At 34.5% G+C, this 21,545-nt stretch overlaps 1 protein-coding gene across 6 annotated transcripts in view; it reads left to right on the plus strand.

Annotated features, from left to right (window-relative positions):
* GTDC1 (glycosyltransferase like domain containing 1) overlaps positions 1 to 21,545 on the plus strand; it is a 369,763-nt gene that overhangs the window by 60,413 nt on the left and 287,805 nt on the right. For 5 of the 6 annotated variants that reach the window (XM_036912727.2, XM_036912720.2, XM_036912733.2 and 2 more), the window contains exon 2: positions 21,300 to 21,363. The exons of the other annotated variant lie outside the window; for it this stretch is intronic. The gene's annotated coding sequence lies outside the window, so the exon portion shown is untranslated. The remainder of the gene's footprint in view (positions 1 to 21,299; positions 21,364 to 21,545) is intronic. 6 annotated transcript variants of the gene reach the window in all.

Consider the following 21,545-nt stretch of genomic DNA (forward strand, 5'->3'; position numbering starts at 1 on the left):
GAGTGTTATTTTCTTTTAGTTGCACATTTTAAAAGTTTTGGTGAGTTATTTGTACCTGAACAGTAAAACCGTGGAATGCCTGGTTACTCTTAAAAAGAGGCAGTATATATATAAATACTGTTGGTTTCATAAAAGCAGAGGTCCCGTAGCTATCTCCCATGGCAATTTGAGGCTCTCACATGCCACTTCTGGTCTATCTACTGTTATCTGCTGACTGCAGTCTCATTTCTGGAATACTAGAAATGGAAGGACCTAGTTTCTTTGCGGTATCTGTAAGAACAATTTGCCTCCATTTTCTCCTATTAGAATATATTGGACCTTTTTATTCTCCTTTTCTTGTATTTGATAATGGGTGATGGCATTAAAGAAGCCTTGTATTTTATCATACTCTGTGAATATGGCTTCTATTTCTAAAGACCCAGTCCTTCAGATGACAGATAACTTGCTATCTTCCCATCCTGTAAAAATACATCTAGTCCTTCTTTATACTAACATATAATCTCCATTCTTTAATTCTTTCTTTTAATCATTTCTTGGCTGGCTGAATTTGGTTTATCATAGTTTTTTCTTTAGTATCTAAATCTGTCTATACCTATTTATATATCTACCTATATGTATACATATTTTTTTCAAGAAGAGGTCATGGTTACTATATTTTTTGAGTAATTGAGTGCTTAAAAGTGTTTTGTAGGTTGCTTTTATGCTTTTTGGACAGTTTGGCTGGGCATCATATACTGTATGTCCTGTCTTTTAGAATTCTAGCCCTACCATCTCCAGATAACGGTGAATGCTGTTAAGGTCATTTTTTTGTTGATTTTTGGTTTTTGTGTCTGTGTAGCCACAGAATTTATTTTCCCTGTCTCTTAAATTCTATAATCTTAAAAGAATATATCATAGTATTAATTTTTTAAATCCAGTTTTTGTGGAATGTTTTCTTTTTTAAGTACTTCACTTTTCCTTCTAACAAAATTTTTCTTCTATTATATCACTTCTTTTTTTTCAGTTTAGTTTGTTCTGTTTTCTTTTTCAAGAACAAGTGTGTTGGCTGGATCTTTTACCTTCTATATTTATCATCTTGTTGTATATATTTAAGAAATTTTTTTCATTTTGTGTGTTTTCATGCTCTCTTTCCCTGACTGCTTCAGTACTGAGTGTTCTATTCATTGCTTCTTTTGTGGCTTTAATCTTTGTATTTGCATAGATCTGCAGCTTTTCTTTAGCCTGCCAATTTGCTTTTTCATCTCTTTTAGTTGCCATATCTTTTCTTAGGTATTTCATTCTTTTCTTTGAGCCCTTTTACTTTGAAGTAGCTCATATTTTCTGTAATTTTAAGACTGCAGAAAATTTTTTGTGAGTTCTTCCTCTGTTACCTAGGACTGTATCTTTCCCTCATCTGACATTTGCTTTTATCTCTCTACCCTAGTCCTCCATAGTTTGTATAAATCCTTTGCTGATTCCCTCCAGATTCTTGCTATTTTTGAATGTGTTCAATCCCATTAAGAATAGGTACTGCCTGAAAAAATTGTGAGGTCAGATGCAAGTATTGAGTCGTTGGAAGAAGGGATAAAGGACATCAGTTTGCACTTTAATTTGTATTTGTTTATCTTAAACACTCTACACAAGATATTTTATTTGCACTGGGGTATGTCTCACCTCAGTGTGCAGTACTGTGAAGGTCACTGCGTCTTTGTAGTCCTGTGAGTCAGAGGTGTCTGTGTAGTAAGTGGTTTGGTGAAAACTGCTTCCCTTTTCTTTCACTCCATTTGGCAGTCTCCCGAGCTAGGGAGCTAAATCACTGACAATAAAAATGTCTTTTGGTTTTTCCCTGTCTATCTTGTGGGGTAAACACGATTTTCTGGAGAAACCTTTCTTCTCCCCTAAGTAGATGCTTAAGCATTATTACTCTGATCAGAGTTTCCTTGAATGGACTTTAAAACTGTTCCAGTATGAGGGAAATATTTATCCTGCCTGAGATCTCAGTGGGTGTGGTTTGGTGCTCAACATTACTCCTCATTTTGATTCCAGATATCACATAATTCAGCAGATTTTTTTTTTTATAGTTTGTGGTTTGTGGTTATGGCTGTGCCTTTGTTTCATTGATGATGAGGTGTTCATTATTTTTTGTTATTTTAGTTTTTTTTTCTTTCATTTTGTTTCTGGATTAGAAACTGGGGTAATTCCTTCTGTCATAGTTTTTAGTTTTCTTTTACTGTCTCTACTGGCTCTCTTATGCCTTTGCTCTCCTTCCCTATAACCCATACCTTCTATTCTCCCCCAACTTTTAGCTGCCTACTCTTCCAATTAGGAGGTTTTCCAGAGCTTTGTTTTCAGTCTATTTTTCTACTTTAGTTTTCTCTTTTTGAGTGACACCATCTAATCCTATGCCTTTAATTTTCAACCCTATTCTAATGACTTTTTGGTGTGCGTTCTTCTTTCATTTTTTTTGAGATATAATTGACGTGTAGCACCATAGAAGTTTATAGTATATAGCATAATGACTTAACTCACATATATTATGAAATGATTAACACAATAACTCATCATCTCATATTTTAATAATTTTTAGATTAGAAATGTGGCATTGACTCTTTCTGAGCTCCAGCCATTTACAAGATAATAATTGCACCTCAAAATTTGTATCCAAAATGAAATTGTTTATCTTCCTTGCAACATGTGGTTCTGTTTAAAATCTCACTTACTGGAAACTTCATTCTCCTGAATTATTATGGCTAAAGATATCTCAATCATAATTTTCACTTGCCATATTTCTTCCAACAAATCATTTGTCACTTCTGACTAATATCAGTTTCTCTTGTGTCCATTGTATCGCCTTATTAAGACGATAAGTCCCTTGGAGGCAGGGAACTGTCATAGTGTAATAGACAGTTACTAAAAGCATTGATTTGAGTCCTTTGAAAGCTAATTTTAGCTTGAACAAAAATCTGTTATCAAGGTGTTTTTAATGTCTTAACCTAAAATCTTGTGGTAATTTAATATATTTTGCTGTTAGTCACCTTGTCTAGATGATAGCTTTTTATATACTTTTAATTCTGGGCTTTTCTTTTTCTTGATCACTTGAATTCCCGTTACTTTGAAGAATTTAAGACTGTACCATTCAAACTTAAAATCATATTGCTGACTTTTTGTTGTTCTTTTACACATCCCCTTTCAATAAATTTTGATTGTTTCCTAAATGATCCAGCTGTTAATCAGACTTTAAAAATACCATGGTCAAGAATTTTGGGTTGTTTCTTTGTGAAAATAGTGAGAAGCCAGTGGTAAAGGATATTGATACTAGATTTTAGTTTTTGTTTTTAAAATTAGATGTCTAAATTAAAATTGCTTAAAATTTAATGTGGTACTTTAAAACTGTTAACTTCTTAATACTTTCTTTATTGAGAGGCCCTTAAGGATGAATTTTTTTCATATATTGGGAGAGAAAAACAACAAACATCAAGAGATTGAACAAAGCAATCAATTGTGTATAATATATAAAACCCTAGAGTCAATACATATTGGTGAATGTTAGCTGCTTGATGCATAAGTTTCTTTATTGGCATTGGGAACATAATCTTAGAAGCTATCATGTGAAAGTGAAGCTGTCATTGTAAAACTTAAGATTTTGACAATAAGAATTGCTCTTCAATAGGGCAACCTTGCTGAATTTCTCACAAAAGCACAAACATAAACTTCTGTGAGGGAAAGATACTTTGGAAAGGATCTGACATGTTTTAAAGAAAAGGGGGATCCTTTTGTTTACATGAGCAAGAGAGCCATTGCATTACATTTACATATTAAAGTGCATACAAAAACTCTGGACTTTCTTTTGGAAAGAGCTTTCTAATGTAATTAAAGTAAAAAATGGACTTTAATTTTTAGAACAGTTTTATGTTCACAGCAAAACTGAGTGAAAAGTACAAAGGGTCTTCCTCCCCCACTTCTCCCATCATGGAATCTGCACCAGAGTGGTACATTTATTACAATCAGTAAACCAACATTGACAGATTATCAGTGAATGTCCTCAGTTTAAATTACGGTTCACTGTATGGATTTTGACAAATGTGTAATGAATTACATGTATCCACCCTTATGGTATTAAAGAGAATAGCTTTACTAAATACCACTGTAATACACTTATACATCCCTCCCTTTCCTTCTCCTGTAGAACCCCTAAAAACCACTGATCTTTTTACTGTCTTTTCTAGAATGTCATATAGTTGGGATCATTAGTATGCAGTCTTTTCATATTGGCTTCTTTCATTTAGCAATCTGTATTTAAGGTTCTTCCATGTCTTTTCATGGCTTGAAAGCTCATATTTTTGTAGTGCTGAGTAATATTCCATTGTATGATATATCACATCAAAACATGAAACAATAAAAAGTTAACTTTTGAAGGACATCTTGGCTGCTTCCAAGTTTCGGCAATTCTGAATAAAGCTGCTGTAAAATCTTTTTGTACAGGTTTGTGTGTGGATCAAAGTTTCCCATTCATTTAAATAAATAGCAAGGAACAAGATTGCTGGATTGTATACCAAGAGTATGTTTAGCTTTAGTTTTGTACGACACTGTCAAACTATCTTCTGGAGTGGCTGTACCATTTTTCAGTTCCACAAAAAATGAGTGACAGTTCCTGTTGCTCCACATCCTTTTCAGTGTTTGGTGTTTTGGATTTTAGTCATTCCAGTAGTTGTGTAGTGGTATTTCATTGTTGTTTTAATTTATAATTCCCTACTTTCATATGGGGATGTTGAGCATTTTCATATGCTTATTTGTGATCTGTATGTCATCTGTGTCTATTCAGATCTTTTGCTCATTTTTTAAATTGGGTTGTTTGTGTCCTTATTGTTGAGTTTTAAGATTTCTTTGTATATTTTGTATGAGCCCTTTATCAGATATGTCTTTTGCAAATATTTTGTCCCTGTCTGTGGTTGTCTTCTTATTTTCTTGACAATATCTTTTGCAGAGCAAAAGTTTTTAATTTTAATGAAGTCCAATTTACTGTCTTTGTTACCTGGATTGTATCTTTGGTGTTATATCTAAAAAGTCATGGTCAAACCAAGATCATCTACATTTTCTTGTACATTATCTTCTAGGTGTTTAATATTTTTGTATTTTACATTTGGTTTTGATCAATTTTGAGTTATTTATGTGAAGGGTATATGGTCTATGTCTAGATTCAAATTTTTGCATAGAGAAGTCTAGTTATTTCATCACTGTCTGTTGAAAGACTATTTTTATTTGAATTGCCCTTTGTTCCTTTGTCAAAGATCAGTTGACTGTCTTTGTGTCAGTCTATTTATGGGCTCTCTTTTCTGTTCCTTTGATCTATTTGTCTGTTCTTTTGCCAGTACCACACTGTCTTAATTACTGTGTAATTAATTTTTAAAATAATAATTAGTAAATTGTTTAAGTGTTTTTTTTTAAGACTTGTGAAACAAGTTATCTTAACCAATATCTATTATTAAATGTGAGATACTATGTCATGTTATTTTAAAAAATAGATACATTATTGGTAACCATTTTGGTAATGTTAGTAAACATGAAAACACTGTTACAGTGTAAAGAAATAAATTGCAATATTTTCATTTTTTATAAAAACCATACTTCTGTACAGTATTTTGTAATTCCGTATTAGCTATTTAATACCTACTAAAGGATTTTAGTTTTTTAAATACAAAAAATACAAAACAATTGTTGAAAGATGATTACAAAGACATCTCTATTAACCTTCTAAAATAATGTCATCCAGTATGAGAAATCAAGATATCTATTCTTATTTTTTTTTCAAAACCTCTTGCTTTTTAAATATTAGGCAAGGAATGATAATTACTTGTCTGAAGCATTTAATGCTGTAAGTCAATGTATAAATACTTTAGTGAAACAAATTAAGCTAGATCTTGGAAGAGGCTAATAAATACATGGTACTTTTTTTTTTGGCCTAAAAAAATAATTCAGGAGAAAAAAACTAACAAGTAATGTAAAGTAATATGTGGTAAGCATAGTTTAGGTGGCAATGCATTGAGCTCAGTAAAAAGTTGTTATAACTGGAAACTGTAAACTAATGTTATCACTCAGCTAGATTTTACACATGGTATTGTTAATTGTGCCAGAAACAATAAATTTACAGTAGAAGTTTTTAGGTAATTGTAATGATTGTCAGCCATGATCAACTATTTGAGTGTATTTTTTTAATAATCAATTTTATTCAGATATAATTTACTTAAAATAAACTGTACCCATTTTAAGTGGGCCATGTGATGAGTTTTGACAAAAGCATACAGCTTTGTATCAACACCGAAAATGTGACTCAGAACACTTCTAACATCCTAGAAAGTTCCCTTATGTCCTGTTGAAGTCAAACCCCACATCCTAGCTTCCAGGCAATTGCTGATCATCTTTCTGCATTTTTTAGTGTCACAGTTTCTAGTTTGCATTTTCTAGAATTCTTAGTAGTAGGTTTTGATTAATGCTAAAGATACAGTCTTGAAAACTTGACTTTTTATAACAATATATTCTTTCATATTAAAATTTTGGGGGCTGCTCAAAGTCCAGATGTTATGACTCCTAATATTTTTGTTTTTAAGTTTTTCTGCCTTGTCTCCTCTCTGTAATGACTTAAATCTGTATTACATAGAACTTAATACATAAAATCAACTTATGGCACATTATTTTGTAAAGCAAATTATTCTTTATCCTTTTGTAGTTAAACTATTATCTCCTTGTTTTTAAAAGTTGGTAAATAGTTTACGAAATAAAAGTCTATAGGTCCCATTGTCATTAGAACTTAATTCCTTCCTTATTTTACAGTTGTCACCCAATACACAGCTTAAACTTGCTGCGTAAAAGGCTTTTTGCCTTGTCTCTATGGCTTCCTGCTCAGACCTTGGGATGGGAGGATGAGGGCAGGTAAAATAGCTCTTTACTTCGTAGTGTCTATTCTGTGTGACTCCTCATACTCATACATAGTACATTCTAAAAGCTGAGAAGTAGTGGTGCGTCTCATGGAGAAAATAGCTCCACCAAGGTGAAATACTAGAACCCTCTTATGACTTTTTTATCAAATGTTCTATACATTGACTCCTTTATATAGGAAAGAGTTAAGAATCCTTTGCATATTGGAATGAGTGGAGTTTTCTGGCTTTTCACAGAAAAGTTCTGTTTCTAGAATTTGTGCTGCTTCACTTATTAGTCATTTTGAAACTAATTCTAAATGAGAGCCAAACATTATGAAATGTATTTTTCATATTTGCTCCACCAAACATATTTAAATTTCTACTTAATTTGGAAATCCTATACTCACATAAGGACAATCCTAATTTTAATTTATTTGTAACAGCACTTGGGTAACTGATGTTCTACTAACCAAATCCTTAAGTAACTGGCATTTTGGAGTGATAAATGTGGATCTCTTAAGAAGTCCTGAATATATACATGTAAATGCCTCCTCACTGAAGCCTTCAGACAAAAGACAAAATGTTTTAGAGGCCAATTTCGGAAGAGACATTGGATGGATGGGAGTAAACAGCAATGTGAAAAGAGCAATGAAGAAAATTTATATTTTATATGATTATTATCCTTCTCAAATTAGTCAGTCAGTACTTTTTTTTTTAAAGTAATGTTCACACCGTTTTTAGGATTTCCTCATTTTAGGGGATTGTATTTAGAAGCCCAGCATATACCATTCAGCCTTTACTATTATGGCTTATACATGGTCCTCTCCTCAGCAGACTATTTCCAATGGGAGAACAGACATAAACAATTACCTGTGTACAAAACAAACATTCTTATGGTGGAGCCTACAAAGTACAGGGGGGACGGAAAATTAATTGGTTTGGATGTCAGAGAAGGCTTCATGAAGTGATACCATTTAAATAATGAGTTACATTAAAATTTGTGTTTGCTTTTTTCCATTTTACCAAGTTACTATTTACTTAGAAAATTTGGAAAGCCAGAAAAGCATTGAGGAAAATAGAATTCTAATATTACCAATAATATTTTCCTAAGTATTCCATTGTTTTGCTCTTTAGCTGTATTTTGACCTGTCATTTTTCATTTTTTGATAGGAACATTTCTCTATGTCATTAAATATTTTTTTCACAACATCATTTTAAATGACTACATGGTCATTTTAACTATTTAAATATAAAGGATTCTTTAACCAATCATTTGTTATTGAAGATTTAGAATGTTTCTGCTTTCTACTATTATGAAAAACACTGTCAAAAACATTTCTTGTTAACATGGCTGTTTCTTTTAAATTAATCCTTACTTTGTCAAAGTAGTATCTTCACTTAGTCTAAAATTCTAATTTTTGTAGAAGCCTATTAGAAAATACAGCGGTTTCTTATCCACTCTTTCCAGTCCCCTTCTCTAGACACCATCTAACCCTTCATCTGTCTTTTCTGGTTATGGTATATCTCCATGTTGCTAAATGATCTATACACACACTGCTACTTTTTGATTCATTTATTTTAGATATCACTTGTTCATTTTATATTATGATCTTTGAGGATTTTTCACCTTTATAGTTTGCTATCTCTTTGCTTCATATGCCCAATATTATTAGATTATAACTATTGGCTAACTAATTTTTTTATGTTACATTATTATACTGCCCAGCTATTTATATTTTTAGTGTTGCATTATTATAGCATGCTGATATTTATAACAGCATTATAATGAATGAACTCTGATGAAAAGTTCACTTCTGACTTTTTATTTTTCATTAACTTAGTAATTCCTTGTTACTTCATTTGCTTAGTTTCTTTGTCACTCTTAATATTTCTTCCTAATCTTCTAGGAGCTTCTTAGTATTATTTTCTAGAAAGCGAATCACATTGGATAATTTACTTATTTCAGTTTTTTTCTTGAATATATTCTTCCAGGAGATTTCCATTCTTCTTCTGTCTTGTTTTCTAGATCTGCTCTCTTCCTGTGGTTTCCTTTGTTGTTAAACTTACTGTCTTGTTGCCGTATTTTTGTTGAGTATATCCTGTAATAGTTTCCTGACTAAGGTAAGGGTATGTAAGAGAAAAAGATCTTTATTCAGTTTTCTTATTTGATTGATATTCTGCCTGTAACTAAATTTTACATTGAAAACAACTTTCCTTCAGAAGTTTGAGGAAATTAACAATGTCTTTCTGCTTGTTCTTGCAAAGTCCAAAGGCTTTTTAATTCTGTTCTTAACATTCATTGAGGTAGGGATGCTACTGATTTAACTGTACAAGAAAAATAAGTAGAAGTGGACTGAGTATAAGCTATCATATTTTTAAAACTTTAAAGGGAAGATGAATAAAGGACTCAAGGCAGAGGCCAGGTGATGGCAGAGTGTCCACTACGTTTAGAGAGTGAGGACATCTAGACCCATGTGAGGAGAGTGGGGTGCAGTTGGAACATAGAAGATTGAGGCTTGATAATGGTTGCCCATGGCCTACAGCTTTGAATTTGTTTTGTAGGCACTGTTCCACCCAGCTATCATCAGTTGTATGAAGCCTTCCGTGACTTACGTTAGGCAAAATGAACTGACCTCTGTATCACCCTCTGTTAGTTAGGACTTTGCATGTGTACACACCTGCGTGCATGGGTACATGCATGCGCCCAACATGTGCACACACACAGCCACCTCTAATTATCCATGTGCCCGCCTCCCCCATTATAATAGATCTGTGGGTGTGGGAGTGACATAGTTAGGTCTGTGTTAAAGCACAGCAGGTCATTTCCGTAACATTCATGGTATTTGGGATGCCATTGAAAACTGGAGGATACAGGAAGATGAGGCATTAACGGAAGAGAGAACAGAAAGTTCAGAAGGTTATTGCATCCAGATTTGAAGAAATAAGCCTCTGATGTAATTGCTCCTCAGAGTTGGAGGGATATTACTTCAAAAAATTATCTTCTGATTATTTCCATGAATCTAATCATTCTTAATTTTGGAAGTTTTTTTTAATGTATTTTATACACATTTTGTTCTAAGAATTTTTTCCCTTTTTGGTTACTTTGAGCATAGTCTGAAGCAATTTAAACTCTTGCTTTAATTATCTTTTTTAAAGACCAGTGATATTCTGGTTACACAGTTGATTAATATTAATGATGACCTGAAATACCATCTTAATTCCATTTGGCTAAAGAAAAACACTAAATAGGGAATTTTGCATGAAAATAATTGGTAAAGATCTTATATTATTCATAGGCATTTCCTTATTCTAAGCAGATCATCACATAGGAATATTAACCTTGTTATTACCAGACAGACATTATTTCCTAAGTAGTTGAAGTTTGAAATATTATCAGAACTTTCCTTATTGTTACAAAGCACAACTAGTTTCTCCACAAAATTTTAATTTTAAAAATAAAATGATTATTCAGCAAAAGTGAAGAATTACTTATGTGGTGTGTGTGTGTTTATTGATTGATTACTCAAAAGCCAAGCCATGTATTTTTATTTAAAAAGATGCACCGCATAACAAATTTCTAAGCAGAATGCCTCTGATAAATCTTTAGTTTCCAATATGCTGTTTGATTGGCTAATGATCTAATAAGAACAAGAGACTAATGTATTTAGGAAATTTTCATGATGCTAATTACAATTTATTAAGCTTTTACTTTATGCTGAACCCTGGCCCAAATACTTAAGGGACAATTTCTCATTTTATAACACCCCTAATGAGGTGAGTGTTGTTTATCATTAGATGAGGAAAGTGAAGCACAGAGAGGTGAAGTTTCTTGGCCAAGATCATGCAGGCAGGAAGCCGCAGGGCAGGGGTTATTTGTCTCTGGTTTGTGTGATCTTTATTATTAAGCATACTGCTTCCCAAGTATTATGGGAAAGATCTTAAGATGCCTGTAAGCAGCATCACATTTGAATGTATGTACACCTCCCCTATCATCAAACAACTGCTTTGTTTGCTAATTTCCTGGGATAATTTCTCAGATGTTTTTCTGGTTCTCCTAAAATTGCATACCCAGCCATGGCCCTGTCTTTCATGAATGAAAAAACAAGGACCAACGTGAGATTATTATTATTATTTTTCTTTTTTCTCCCCTGTTTATAAAAGAACAGTAATTTCTTTGAAAAACTTTCTGTGCTCATTAAGACAGCATTGGTATCCTTGTTTAATGGGTGTGATTGGTAGATATGATTTTATATTATTTACTTTTTATACTGTCTTACACTATTCTTGAACAAACCATAAAAAGCCTCTCCAACTATTATTTCTCCTTTGTGGTATCTTTAAGAAGAAGGTCACAACAGGTTTCTTCCCAAACACCCAACAGTTTGATATTCTATCAGATGTTTTGCAAGGCTTCATCAAGTTGTTACAGTGAATATGTTCAAGAGGCAGTGCAGTAGGCAGAGCGCTGCAGCTGAGACACCTGTAGAGATCAGCACACCTGCCCTCCAGCAAAAGACAGTAATTAGTTGCTCATATTCCCTTGCAAACTTCCCCAATGTTGTTGCACATGAAACACGAAGATCACAGCAAGGCTGTCATGAGCTCCTGCACTGTTGGAGTTGTTTATGCCCATTCAATTTTTAATGTTCCTATAAGACATTTTGATGGGAACCCTGAGCCTGAAGGGATTTGCATGCTTGATCAAACCTGTGATGATTTAAATATAGAAATAAAGGAAACTTTTGGATTACATTGACTGTTAACTTTTAGGACAGCATTAGTGGGAAGCATTAACATGATACTTAAGGCAAAGTTGTGTTTGATCAACCTTCACAACTTCTTTGTTCCTTGACAGCAGGTATAGCTTCAGTAAATCTAAACAATTTTTGTAATGCTTATAGAGTCAAGTACATGTGGATATCTAGATAGTATGCTCTGGATATTTTAAAAGATGATTTTAATCAACCACTTCTATTGAAATTAAATTATTCAAGTCCCAACCTTTTAGACCTACCACATTGTCATTGTCATATACAGTTGTATTATGAAAGAATGAGATGGGAATGATGACAAGATTGTATTTAAGTGAACTATAGTAGTGTCTATGAATTGGTTATATTGGGGCCAAAGAAATTTATTCCTCAAAGTACCTGGATGTCTTTTATACCACTGTTTTAATTTTAACACTTTATGTGTCCCAGATACTATGTGGGATAAAAGCTAGTGTTTTATTTTACCTGGTGACCCTTCAAGTACCTTTTAACTCTGCGGTTCGGTTTTTTTTATTATATTTGTGTAAGTTAATAGCTTCACTGAAGATACATTACTGATTCTTAAATATATTTAGTTTGAAAAATGCTATAATTTCTAGTATCATAGCAAATTCAGTCCACATTTATTCTGAGAAAAAATAACTTTAGCCTCATCTTTAAATCATAGTATGATAGATACACATGCTTCTTAAATCAGTTCTTAGAGACATATGGGCATTACGGCATTGTTAGATTCTCATAAAACTAAAGAAGATGTTATACACACTGGACTTTCACTGACAGAGTTGGCAACATGATGTGGGAGTATATTTAGTCAACGCATTGTGCTTACATTTTCCTTCATTAATAGATAGGTAGAATCTTCCAGTGGGTGTCTGAGCATAGTTATTCATTAATTCTTCATCAAAAAATGAAATGAATGATGTCAATTTTAAAAAGCTTACCTCTAGATTTTATGTTTGCCTGCTATTTTAGTCATAAGTAAGCCTAAATATCAATGGAAGTCGGCCACGTTAGATCTCATTGACTTTCAGGACTTCACAAGAATATTCCTAAGAATTGGTTTGTCTGTTGTGGCCTTCAGAATTCCTAATAACTTGATGTAAATGTTGTGTAAAACATTTGGCAGTCTGCTTCTTAAATTAATGTTCTGTGTCCTGGGTTGGTTTATTATCTTTTTATCCATGGCACTCAATGTGATTGGTCAATGTTGGTTGGCCTAATTAATGAATGACTGAAAATACCATGTAATGCCTATATAGCTATATAGCTATATAGCTATATAGCTCAATAGTGGAGTGGATCATAATACTCTCAGTAATAGAAATGACTTTTGCTTTTGCTTTTTTTTTCCCCAGCATGATCCTATGGGGTTTTTTCCCCCTAGAGTAAGTATCTATGATGACATTAACTTTATCTTTTTACTATCAGTGCATCGAAAATATTCTGTGAAAAAACATTTCATATTTTTACTAAAGTTGAATTCTCCTTACTCTTAAGTAACAGTCTGGACCCATGTAGCTTACTTAGGTCTGTTTTCACCTGTTCTCTAACCCTTGTTTCTCCCCATGGGCAGGACAGACTTTTCACCCTGTTGCAGGATAGACGACACTTTCTTCTGGCATTGTGCCTTGGTCTCTGAGCTCCAGTCTCATGAACTCCTGACTACTGTTTTTGACTCATCAGTTTAGAACTAAATCAGATGCGTCCCTATGTTTTGCACAATGTGTGTCTCCATCTAGTTTGTAACTTTATTACTATGAGTTTTAAATTTAAAAAATGTTAATCCTCTTCTTTCTGGCATATGACAGAATTCTAAGTACTTTGTAGTTACGAGTAAATACAGTACATGATAGTTAATCTCTAGCTTTGTAGTAGGAAAATAAGCTTCCTCCCAAAGATTGTGAGACAGAGACATATACCAGGGAAGGAAAGACATGGAGAAGCCAGGAAAGGAAGGAAGAGATGAAGAGATGAGAGCAGACCAGCAAGAATTATTTTGTGGAATGGAGAAAGAACAGTGATTTGGAAATTTGATAAACTTTGAATTCTGATTCTGCTTATTGTAATCTTGGATGAGTTCTAAAATCTTTGGGTGTAAATGGTATTAATATCTACCTGGTAAACTTGTTGTAAGGGTTAAATTATATAATGCATGTAAAGTGTTCACTAGCACATTCTCTGGTACATGGTACATGTTTAACAAATGCTAGCTAACCCTATTATTTGCATGTGCAGAACGGGAGGTGTAGAGTGCTGGCCAAGTATCACACAGCCAGGAAACTGTGGAGAGAGGATTAAAACCTAGTTTTTCTTACTCTAAAGCAGTGTTTTCCAATCTCTTCTTGGCCTTTTGGCTAAGATTAAGTGTAAAGTTGTGCTTTTCAAACATTTGTGTCTATCAGCCTCTGCTGAAGGATTCCTCAGAATACAGATTGCGGGGCTCCATCCCCATTCCTGGTACAGTTTGTCTTGCATGGGGCCTAGGAATTTGCATTTCTATCAAGTTCCTGGCTGCTACCTGTAGGGGACCGCACTTTGAGACCCAGTTCTCTACAGCAGTGGCCTTCCACCCTAGCTGGCTATAAGAAATTACCTGGGGAGCTCCTAAACATTACTGAAGAGACCAGAATCTCTGGCTGTGGGGTCTTAATTATCACCTTTTCTTTTTTAAGCCCTCTAAGTGATCCTCAGGTGCAGCCAGGATAGTAAACACCACTTTGCTGAAAGCTAGACTCCGTAGTTTTCCGTTAGAAGTGAATACCAAGCAGAGCCCTGGCCTTGAACACATCCTAGGTTCTCAGGGAAGCAAAGCCACAGTAGTATATTGTTTTTGCCCTGTGATGTTTTAAGAAAATTCCTCCAGCCTAGAATAATTTTATTTACTTGTTTTAATTATTTGTGTATATTGTTTGCATTTCACAACCCAGTTTCACCCTCAAGCAGTGTGTCCTGAATACTTTTATCAGTCTAGAGGGTGAATTTTATGTTAATATTTGGTGGAAACAACTATCTAGCAATAGTTGACTTGAAGGATAAACTAGATGAAGAGATGTATCTAACTTTTTAAAAAAGCTATCTTTAGTAATTTATTGTGGTTTTAGAATTATAATGAAGAGTTTTTCTGAGATGCTGTTGGAAACTTTATATTTACAAAAACAGTTGCACAGTTATTGGTTAGAACAGATAATGATAATTGGGCACCCAGTACATAAATAAAAATTAATTGGTTAAAAAGAATATTTTCTTCAGTTTTATGATTCACTCAATAAATATATACAAACCAAGGCATGAAAACATTTACTGGATAAGAGTTGGCAAAATACCACATAATTTTATTAACCTTTAAGCAATGAAATTATAAATCCCTATGCAAATGATTAAGGTTATCATTGCCTATCACCCTTTTTTGATACCTACAGACTGTTAATTCTTCTCTGTCATGCTGAGTCTTATTAAAACTTCTGACTGATGTACTTTTTATTAAAAGGTTTAGAGTTCACCAATTTAAAATATTTGATTCACACTATCACCTCTAATTTAACTAGGCCATTGAACATAATATTTTGCAAAGGGAAAAAGTCAGCAGGTGTTTCTTTAAAAAAAAATAAATTGAAATGAATTTTAAACTCTGCTTAGAGGTGAGCAACTGCTATAATATTGCTAAGTCTTTTGATAGTTGATTTGTTTCTTTAGTATGCAAATTTTAGGTTTACAAAGATCTACTGCTTTTATTTAAGAAATGTGCCTGGAGGCTAGATTGGTAAGCTTTAGGGAGATATCTAGTTTGGTCTGAAATAAATAGTTGTTAAAGGATCACATGAATTGGATCCCAGAAGATGAATAGTAGAGCGGAGGCAGATTGAGAAAAACTGACTGTATTTCAATTCATTTGGCTAAAAATACCACTGAATTAAAAATGAAAACAATGAATGGTGGCAACACAAAATTAATGTGGATAATTTTTTTGTGTGTAAATTTTGTGAAAAGTTCTGTTTTTTGAGAAGTTTAAAAGGAAGGGTTTACTGCATCCCTGACCAAAGAAGTTTGTCTCATCCTTCTGGAACGCCGCGCTCTTGAGAGCTTTAATGCTTTGGGACAAAAGACTCTTGGCTAAGGAGGAAGGAATGGGTCACTCTCTCCGCCAGTCAGTGGCATAATTTCTGGTCAGTAAGTTGACAAATGTCATAGAACATCTTCACATTCAAAAGAAAAGGGCTCAGGGTGGCTCTTTTAGGGTGGAAACTAATGGGTAATCTGGTTTGCAGGTGTTAAACAAATAATGTAATAGACTTCTAGCTTTGGGGAAGCTTTATATCACTGATGTTTTGGAATCTCTGACTTCCAAATGGATTGTTTTTCTTAAATAAAAAATTTATGAAATACGTCTCTGTATTGATAGGTTATATAATCCTCTTTAGTTTTTTTTTTTAATTTGAAGTGCTTCTTTATGTCCTTTTGGATGTTTTTAAGGACTTAGGCTCTCAGAGAGAGAATATTTGAACAGTGTCCTGTAGCAGTTGAAATGGCCTCGTGTATGCATGCTTGTTGTGTATCTGTAATGGTTGGATAGTGAGGTGCAGAGGGCAGTGGTGATGATGACGTGTGAGATGGAAGGCTCTCCTTGAAGCTGGAGGTCCCTAACCCTTTCACCATGAAGAACACCCTTTGTGCAGGTGTGTGTGTGTGTGTGTGTGTGTGTATATATATATATATATATATATATATATATATAAAAATTGATTTCATACCTTTTCCTGTTTATCATTTTATTTATTTTTATTTTTGGACTGTAATGTTATTTTAAAAACTTTTGAGTAGTCACTATGTTCACTTGGCTCAAATTCAAAAAGTACCAAGGGTATGGAATCTCTCCCTTCCATACTTTGGTCCCTTAATACCTATCTATACACATGTAACCAGTGTTACCATCTTTTTTGTGTGTCCTCTTAGAGATATGTATACTTATGTAATCAACATATTTACTTGTTTTTGCTTATGTATTGATTTATATGTTTACCTTGTGAACATTGTATTTTGGAAGTTTTTTCTAAATGCCAAGCTGCATTTAAAAATACAGGCTGTATAGCCTATATTCAGATATTATTCAGATATGAATTGTATCTATAAGTTTTTTTGAAACATTGAAATTAGTTTAAGAACTAACAACTCCCTCCTTCTCCCTGTGAAGCAGAATTATGTGTAAGTCTTGGAAGGTTCCGTGGTTGTGAATCAAGCCCTGACCTTCTGGTGCCTCAGTGGACATGCTGTGTTTCTGAGGCTCTTAGCATTTTCATGCCCATATAATAACGTCTTTTTGTTTTTGAGGAATTCTCATTTGGACACATTGGGTTCAGAACAGATTCCTTTGTGTCTTTCATTATTTCATCCTTGTCATCTCCACTCACCTAGTTTTCCTTCTAAATTCCCATTTTCTGTGAGTTTTGATATTTGTGCTCATACTTGGTTTTATGTAATTTGACTTTTTCTGGTTTTAGTTGAGTGTGTTTAAGTTTAGGATACTGGAAGCTTCTGAGGCTGTTTTCCTTCTTTTAAATCTTACTCTATAGAGTCAGCAAAAGGTAATGGTTTCGAGTATGGGACCTGGAGCCAGACTGCTTGGGGTCGAAGCCTAAGAACATGGCTTTGCTCAAGTTCCTTAACTTCTTTCTGCCTTTGGCTCTTACTTTTGTTAAATGGGGTGTAACAATATTATCTACCTTAGAGATATGATGATTAAATTCCATAATATAGATGCATAGTGTATATCAAATATTAGCTATTTGTATTTTTATGATAGAATTGTGATTATATTTGATTTTTATAGGATATAATGTAGCATTTTTGGCAGTATAAATTTTGAATATGTTTTGATGTATTTTAAAGAATCTGATAAATGTTGATTCCAGGACATAGCTTTATTTTGTAAACAGTAGGAATGAGTCTTTAAGCTACCAAGATAAAATAATAAGTTCTGAATGTGAGGGTGATTTGAGTATAAAAAGATAAAATTCTCTTTTTTCTTCCTTTGTTGATTGAGAATAGTATGTATGTATGTTTTTCATGGTGTGTTTTTTGTGTGTGTGGAGCAGCACTATTCCATAGAATTATAATGCAATAATTTAAAATTTTCTAGTGGCCACATTAAGTACAAATAAATAACTTTAGTTTTGCTAACCTATTTTATTTGATCCATTATATCTAAATTATTATCATTTCAGTATGTAATCAATATAAAATTGTTGAGATGTTTTACATTCTTGTTTTTTCATTAAGTCTTTGAAATTATGTATATTACACTTACGGCAAATCTCAATTCAGACTAGCCACATTTCAAGTACCCAATGGGCACATGTGGGTAGTGGTTACTGTATTGGGCAACGCAGCTATTGAGTATAAACTACTTTTAAATTTGTCCTTTTAAGTTAAGGTGGGCTTTATGATATTTTGCAACAGTTGATGAAACTAGATGTATCTAATAGGCAGATAAAAATGTTTGTCATGTGAAAACAGGTAGAGGAGAGGTTTGGGTTTGGGAGTGATCAGTGAGTATCCAGATGGTAATTTAAGTCTTGAAGTCAGGGGCGGAATGGAACCATAATATCCTTAAGGATATAGCCCTAGGAAATTCCTGGAGAGGGAGCGAGGGGTAAAATAGAGAAAACTCATTTAGAGGAGAGTTGCATGTTGGTGGTGCCTGGGAAACCAAAGGAAGGGAGTTTCAAAGAGGCATGGTGGGTGAGAGTGCCAAGTGCCACATGTAACAGAGTGAGGAATGAGAGAAAAGAGGCAATTATTTGGTTACTGCCAGTCTTAGCAGTGGGTTTTCCAGTAGAGTGATGGCTAAGGAAGCAAAGTTGTGGTAGTTTGAGCATTGGATGGAAGTGGAAGTCTTCATGTTACTGTTTCATGAAGTTTGACAGTTATAGTTGTTAGGGTTGAAAGAAGTGTGTTATTGATGAAGGAGAAAGAACCAATGGAGAGGAAAAGTTTGAAGGTAGAGTAAAAGGAGAAAACTGATAGAGCATGTTTTCAAAAAGGCATGAATGACTAAGATTCAGGGCACAGGCAGAGGAATTAGTAATGAAGCAGAAGAGGGTTCGTTATAAAATAAAACAAAGCATAGTGAGATAGGAGAATTTGTATATGTTAGAGTGAGTTCTTAGTTGCAGGCAACAGCTAGTTTAAATTGCAGACAGCTAGCTAGTTTAAGAAAAAAGGAATATGTTACACACTACTTAATTTCCAGAAATGCCAAGGAACCTAACTTGGCTGTTAATGAGCTTGGAACAACACAAGCCAAGAAAAACACCCAGTTATATAGTAGAAAATTCACTGTTACTTGCTGCTTGGAACCTATGATACTAGGGTTCATTTAGTAGAACAGTATTTGAGAAGGACAAAATGCCTGCACTGTAAGAGCTGATCTCACTTCTGCTTTCTTAATCTTGTGCAGATTTGTTTGGTTGGTTTAATCTGGGTTCCCAGTAGAAATCATGGAGCAAGTGCATCTGGGAAATGTAGTTTTTATCTTTTGAAGTCCCTTAATGCAGGAAGTTGGAGTGCATGCTAGAAAGCCATTGGGTGGTTCTGGCTCTTGATCTCTTATGAGTTGCAGTCAAGATGACACCCAGGGCAATAGTCATCTGCAGGTTTGACCAGCCTGGATGATCCACTGAAAAGATGGCTCCCATAATAAGGCTGTTAAGTTGATTCTGGCCCTGTGACAAGAGGCCATGTGGACTGCTTCATAGGGTTGTTTGAGTGTCCTCATAACAAGGCAGCTGGCTTCACCCAGAGGAAGTATTCCAAGAGAGCAAGGAGATAGTTGCACTGTCTTTTAGGACCTAGCCTCAGAAGTCAGACACCATTCTGTCCCTGCCTTCTGTTTTTCACTCCAACCAACCCTGATACAGTGCGAGAGGGCTGTGCACAAAGACATGAATTCTGTGAGGTGAGGATTTTGGGGTGTCTTGGAGGCTAGCTACCATGTGTCCCCATCCCTGCCTTTCTTTGACAGCAGAAATTGATCAGATTTGTCTATAGAAGCAAAATCATTTTTTAAAATAGAATTGGGGCCTTCCAAGATTTTGGATAGAATGTGGTTCTTTGTTAAATAGTAAGGGTACAAAGTGTGCAGTATCCTCAGCCAGTTTTTTAAAAAGATTCAGAAATACTGTACAGTTACCTGTTCTCAGGCTTCTAAAGGCAGAAGTTGTATCATAAAATCATGACACAGTCTAGGTGTGTGTAGTTTGATGTTTGAAGATAATGAGGTTACTTCTGTCCTCATCTCTGCAATGAAGAGTCTGACTAGCTGTCCCTACTGTCCTCTCCCAGTCTCCTTTCTCTAAGACCCTGACTAACTTTGAGAAGTGGAACGAACATCTCTGTTACGTCCTAGATAGATGTAGGCCATTCTCCCCTGCCTTGGTCACATCCTCTTGTTTCTTTCATTTCACATATCACAAATTGAAATGATATTGCTGATATGATTGTCTCCCTGCATTCTTCCTCCCCTTCCTAAAATCAGCTCCAGCAGGGCAAGCTTTGTTTGTCTTGTTCACTGCTGAATTCCCAGTACAGAGTACAATGTCTGGTAGGTGCTCAGGAGGTAAATGTCTGAATAAATTATTTTTTGAGAGAATATGCTACGTGATCATTATTTGAAACAGACCATCTTGAGAAGTTTTTTTTTTCTTTCTTTCTCTATCTCCTTCTACTTGATTTATGCCCTCTCAGCCTTTCTCTCTCTCTCTTTTTCTTGGTGATATTCCATCTCAGGATTCTGTCTTTGGTTGTGAATGCTTTCCTGTTTTGTTCATAGTTGGTGCCTGGAAGATTCTTCAACCTTGTTTCTTTCTTATACAGGTTATTCCAACTGTGTGATTACTGTTTAAAATAGTAATCTTAAGAGATGTGTTTGGTAATCTTGTGATTTTGTGCTATGTCAACTGTTTGGGAGCCACATTTCTTATTGCTTTGCCAGCTCCTCCTTTTGCTTGCCAGGTAAATCCTTTTTGGATGAGTTACTATGTTAGTTTTGACCCTGTCAATATTGATGTACCGAAGGATTCTGACTTTAATATATACAGAACAGGGAAGTCACAATACCCCCCCTTGGGTATATGGTAATGTTCTCTTTACTGTGCATGGCTTGTGAAGAACATAAAGATGTGTAAGTTAAGAGTTTAATGCTGATGTAACGCTCTCTCAGAAAGTAGTGTTTTGAAGGTTTTTTACTCCAGATCTGCAAGGTCTGTACCTCTGTCGTTTCACTGGAATGAGAACCCCAAACCTGGACTGACTATCCATATGCATTCCAGCCTGCCTCCTAGATTTTAGACTATCCTCAACAGAGCTTCTTGACAGTTTCTTGGATTGTAGATGTTTTGGCAACTCTGACTATTGATCTTTGCCCCAGAGAGATACCCATTTACATAAACCCACAAACTCTACATATATCATTCAGGAAGGCATATATCATTTCAGTTCTTGGAGATTCTTCTCCCATCTTGGAATATTCAAGAATCAAACTACTAGATCATTCAACCCTCTCTAGGTCAGGGTTCAGAATTCAGGCTGGGTTTATTTTCAAGACACTGACTTAACTGCATCCTTTGTGATCTTGCAGGTACCTCTGCATTAGCCAGATAGCAAGTACATAAAGATAGACATTGGTGTATCTGGATCACCAGGTAAGCAAATGGGACTTCACTTTTATTTCTCCACTGATTGAGTCCTCTGGCAGTATGTGGTCACTTCTGTCATCTACTGTTTACTGAGTGTGGGTCAGTGAGATGTAAATGTTTCTGAAGAGAAGGAAGCAGCCTTTCTTAAGTTTTTCCAGATTACTTCCTCTGCTGCTTGAAGTCGGATT

The sequence above is a fragment of the Manis pentadactyla genome, chromosome 8 (assembly GCF_030020395.1).
Source record: "Manis pentadactyla isolate mManPen7 chromosome 8, mManPen7.hap1, whole genome shotgun sequence".
Classification (NCBI taxonomy): Eukaryota; Metazoa; Chordata; class Mammalia; order Pholidota; family Manidae; genus Manis; species Manis pentadactyla.